General features: G+C 37.2%; 1 protein-coding gene across 1 annotated transcript in view; it reads left to right on the top strand.

The window, feature by feature from the left end:
• The window catches only part of LOC107701135 (superoxide dismutase [Cu-Zn]-like), a 6,824-nt gene extending 6,523 nt beyond the window's left edge, over positions 1 to 301 (top strand). Inside the window, exon 6 of the mRNA XM_016503077.1 lies at positions 77 to 301. The gene's annotated coding sequence lies outside the window, so the exon portion shown is untranslated. The remainder of the gene's footprint in view (positions 1 to 76) is intronic.
• The last annotated feature ends 5,167 nt before the right edge of the window (positions 302 to 5,468 follow it).

Here is a 5,468-nt window from a genome sequence, read left to right as displayed (position 1 = left end):
CTGATTACAGAACTGGCTTTCTGACGAGATGCGCATTAAATATCGCATGCGATTTATCGTGCAGCCCTACTTTGAAATATTGGTGACCAATGTGGATCCCCCCTTCCTTAAGCACTTAGCCCTCTGACAATTGCATCTCTATTTTTGCAAGTTAATGTTTAAAGAATTGTACCTTAGCCATATAAAGCCGTTTTGTTTTCTGCACACGTCTGTGTGGGCACTGTCTGACTTCTTACAGCTACAAAGTGATGTTAATTTCCTCTGATCTCTGCTTTATTCAATAAAGATTGAGCGGACTGGATATGTGTGTGTCTTTATGAACTACACTTTTGGTCTGTGATGGAAAAATCAATTGTGCAGGTATAGTATTAAACCCGATTCTGTTCAGTTTTGTTATTGTAATCTAAAACTAATAAAAATTGTTGATGATAAATAAAACTAAATTAAAATGTATTTAAAAAAAATATTTAAAATGCACACACAATGTGTGTTAAAACTAAAATTAAAGCAACTGAAAATATAAAAATAAGCTAATTGAAAATATGAATAAATACAATAGCATATATAATAATACTAAAATAACTGCTATTTCTGGGATCAAATATAACAATTTTTGTCTCAGGGACTGAATTTGCCACGGTATAATTTTTTTTACTACAATAAAACTTTCCGCTCATCAAAAAGTTTGAAAGCTGCTTACACGGTTGGAAGATTCTTTTTTGTTTTTTACTGTAGTAGCTATGGTATTTTGGAAACCATGGTTACCATGGTAAATGTTTGTACGGGAAGTGTAACCGGATGGACAGGTCCTGGAGTCAAGAGAGGTCGCTGCTTCGAATACACCACTAGATGGCAGACTTCTCCTGCATTACCATATGTCAGACCCAAAAGTAATTTCGGGAAGTTTGCGATGCATTTAATGAGTGCATACTTACGATATTACTTACTTGAATTAAATTAGTACTTCATAACAGTCTTACCTTATGCATTTGTTTTGTGAAAATGTTGAGGTTATTAAGAGGACACTTTTTATGTAGTCCGGCGCTGTGACCAGCTGTAAACTAACTTGGCCAGGCTGAAAGACCATAGACCAACCGACCCTAGGCTTTTAAAAGATTTCTCAGCAGTAATATAGAAGTATAATCCCTTAGGCTGATGATACACGGGGTAACTTTTTGAGCAGTTTTGCAGGGCAACTTTTTTTGAGCAATGCTGTTTGGGCACTTTCCCATTGAGAATGGGTGACAAATGTCTATCTGGATACTTTAGATCGGTCGTGGGCCCTGTATCTCATCTGGTTGCCCGTTGACGGCAACATTGCTCAAAAAGTTGCCCCGTGTATCATCAGCATTAGAGTTGGGAGTCATTGTTGTTCTATGAATAAGGATTTTAAAATGGGTCGTCTCTTCCTTGACATCTGACTCTATATTTCAAACTGCTATTAAACAGCTGCGCCTGGTATAGGCCAGCTTTCGCAGATGGCCAGCGGACTGCTGCTGAAATTACATGCTCCAAAACCTCTTTCTCTTTTAATGGGGCAGACTCCCAAGTGAAGAAACTTGGCATTTCCAGTTTCCTCTCCAGAGAAAATGAGATTCCCCAGAGAACCAAGACCTGCAAAGACCCACAGACGAGTTTCACAGTTCAAATACCAACCAAATTTGCACCCAAAATACAAGGGTTTTGATGTTCAAATGTACAAATTTGGCCTTTTCTCTTTATTGTGCTTATTTTACAATATGTACATTTCCTACATTATGCCTGTATTCCGACTATGACAATGCAGTCTGTCCAAACAGGAAAAAAAATAGGGGAATTATGTGATAAATTATTTCTGATGTAATTTATTGTGAGTAATACGTTTTTCTGCCCTCTCTTATTACAGGTGCAGCAGCACAAAGGCCTTAAAATGCATTGAGGAAGTACAATCATGGTCCTCACATGGACAAATTTCCAGAAGCAGACAGAATCACTGGAGCGTGATGAGTCAAAACGCTGGTATAAATGGCATCAGCAAGGCAGATCATGAATAATGAAGGAGCCGCCCGTCCCCATCATAGGCCCCACATAATGTCAACACACACTAACAAGGTTTTGTGTCTTACACAAAGCATCCCCACTCTACTGAATGCTCCAAAATCTTTCATCATCTGGCTGGGCTGGATGGCCAGACTTTACAGTGGCACCTACAAAGACTGACTTTGTATGTGAGATTGTACACATAAATAGGTTACTGTGACTTCGACCATCTTGTGTAATTGGCAAAGATGGCAAACATGCATGAAAACCACATATCTTTTCGTCGTTTGACTTGCTCATGCACGCGCTTGAGGATAATTATTGTTTTGGTTGTGTTAAAGCTTAGCTTGAGGTGTAATAGTAGAAATTTCGTCTAAACCCAAAAAGTTCCCTTTTTAAATCTTAAAGCACACTTACTTCAACAAGAATTCATAAGCATTCTTATGCTTAAAAATTTCTTTTTTGAGCAGATAGATAAATAGACAGATACATTTTTTTGCATCATAGACTGATTTGATGCTCAAGAAACATTTATGATTATTATCAGTGTAGAATAGAATGTATAGAAACTGATTTTTTTTTAATCTTTGATAAACAGAAAGTTCAAAGAATTTATAATTTGTAACATTATAAATGTCTTTACTGTCACTTGATGAATGCATCCTTACTAAATTAAAGTATTACATTTCTTTAAAAAAATCTTACTGAGCCCAATTTAATTCAACAATTGAAGAAACATTGTGATCTTGTAGGATCTGTGTTTTAAAGTGTTCTGCTGGTGTTTGGGACTTTAAATTATTTTTTAAACTAATTATGTCCACCTGAGTGGTTGCTCGGACCTCTGTTTCCTAGCAACAAGGCCAGATGTCCTGGATCACTGTGGGAGGCGAGTACGAATCTAAGGGGACGTTTCGGTTCGATGTTAATGTTACATAAGAGCTCTTTATGCATCAAAGAATCTAAGGTGATTTTATTGACTTTTTAGCCCTTGTTTCTGGGTTTAGCTTTACTTCTGTCAGGACCACTATCGTCAAAGATGATTGACAATTAGCATACAGTTTGGATTGGCGGTATGGTTCTGTTCTGGACAAGAACTCCCTGCGCCTCCATGCAGCCTAGCATGGATGAGAGCAGGGAGAGCAGCAATAACCCCCCAGGGTAAACAGAACAGAACTAACAAATGTATTGCAGATATTGTTAAAGTTCAATCATTTTATGTACACATTTTAGAATTAGTCTGATTCAAGGAGAATCAGAAGGCTGAATCCCGACTGACAGAGGAGGAGCTGGGGATGGAGAAGGGTAATTAGCTATTAAGCAATGCGAAAACTGCTGATAATACTGAGGGACCTTATATATGAATGCTTAGATAGGTGTCGTATTCCCATAGGTAGATGGGGATCAGCTGAAGGTCAGCTGATGCGAGCTAACGTGACCTGCCACAACTAACGCTACGATTGATAATTTTCTACTTTTGATCTCGTCTCATGTCTTTGTAACTTCTTCTCAGTTTGTAACAGTTGAAAAAGGATGCTTTTGTTTGGTTAAAACTGACTCTGTTAATCCTGGGTTCTGTCTAGTCCATTATTGAATTATTGAATATTCATTCAATCTTCTATTGGATGTATTGATATGTTCAAAACCTTCTAGGTGCTCTCTCAAAATTGTGGTTTTCTGAGGAATTTACAAGATGGAAGTTCCTGCAAGAAGTTTAAAGACTGTCAAGACTCCAGGAACCCTGTCATAAGGGAAATAATTTGAGGTACTTGATTTACATAGTGAAGTTTCTTGAGCACACAATAGGATATCTGACTGCTTCAAAAGTTGTCAGAAGTTCTCCAGAGGGTTCCTCCAGTTCAACCTGAGGAACCCCAAAATTCTTTTCTCATTTTTACAGTATACTGTAATGGCTATGTTCAGTCTTGGGATATCTTTGGACCAACCCTAGGTTAGAGGTCAGATGCCATACATGGCACTCATACAACAGGCCAGGGGTCATTGAATGCTCTCTTATGTCCCCAGAATCCTCCTGACCAGACCTTTGCCCCCCAGGTTTGTGTGTTATTCAGCCAGAACCTTGGAGTAATCTGCACCTGTGATGTCTGAGGATAGAGGATGGCTGTGTGGTCCACTTTCACTGGAGTTCTGTCACGTTTTACAGCCTGAGAAAGCTTCCTGTCTGCTCAGCTATCAGGTTATGGCAGAAGAAAAGTGGACACATAAAACAGACTTCACCTCTGGACTTTTATTGCACTCTTTGGAGTTCGACGACTCTTCCCGATAGTGCATTGACTCAGATCACATGCATTCCATCCCACATATGATCTTATTTTCTTTGACTTTGAGTGTCTCTGAGCATTTGGGCCTAAGTGTCTATTTGAATGAACATGCCGTAACCCATATTTAAGTGTGTTTGACCTCTTTGCTCCACAGATCAAGTGTGAATCATTAACATCTGCTCTTAATTTTATGACCTTGTTAGATCAGTGTGCTTGAAGGAAAATATTAAGTAAAGAAATATATATACTTGGACAAATTAAATGGAATTCGAATGTTTTGAGGACACTTTGAAAATCCAATATACTAGGACAAATAAAATGGAATTAATATTGAAAAAGCAGTGGACTCCTTCTGTCTGAGGCCGCTTTGAATATCTAATTCAAAATCTGATCTAAAGCTGAAACATTTAAGAATTTTGAAAATATTAAAACACGAATATTGTGATATAAAGTAAATTAATGCAAAACTTACAAATCTTCACTATTAGATCCCTAATTAAATGCATAAAAATGTACTATAAAATTAAAATATAACAATATTAGATTATGAAATTACAATTAAAAATAAAGTAAATATAGTAAATAAAAGAAATGCACATTACAATCATTTTGACTAGAGGCCTCAGACATTTAGGCACCTTTTTGCACATTATTATATTTTGAAGTATAAAAAAGTTTTAATGTAGCTTTTTGTGTTTTGCTTTTGTGATAATATTTGTCATTGTGTGTATATAGACTTTAACTAGTTTTATGATCTCAAAACTTTATTATGTTTCATTTGGCACACCATCAAAGGAATATGCTTATTTGTAGCTACTTATTATCTTATCAAGTCTTGCTCTGGGCCAGTTTTCACAGTGGGAGCTATAAAGCTTGACCTTTGACACTGTAGTTATGGGACAAACATGCTAATGATCCCTACAACTACTCAAGATAGTAAGGAGTTCAGAATGTACTTGGCCAAGCTCACATGTTACTACACAAATCACTTTCACATTTACGTATTAGTATCCTGTGGGGTTGAGGATTAGCTCCTTTAAAAAGCCGTTATTTAAATGTATAATTCAAACGTTAACGCACATGCAAATGAGCGTTACAGGTGTGGCTGCAGGGGGATCAGACTGAGGAAGAAAGAAGCATGTTTACAACTGGATATGTGTCGCGGTGAGT

This window comes from Sinocyclocheilus anshuiensis, unplaced genomic scaffold, assembly GCF_001515605.1.
Source record: "Sinocyclocheilus anshuiensis isolate Anshui unplaced genomic scaffold, SAMN03320099.WGS_v1.1 scaffold907, whole genome shotgun sequence".
Classification (NCBI taxonomy): domain Eukaryota; kingdom Metazoa; phylum Chordata; class Actinopteri; order Cypriniformes; family Cyprinidae; genus Sinocyclocheilus; species Sinocyclocheilus anshuiensis.
This window is presented reverse-complemented; position numbering and strand designations above follow the sequence as displayed.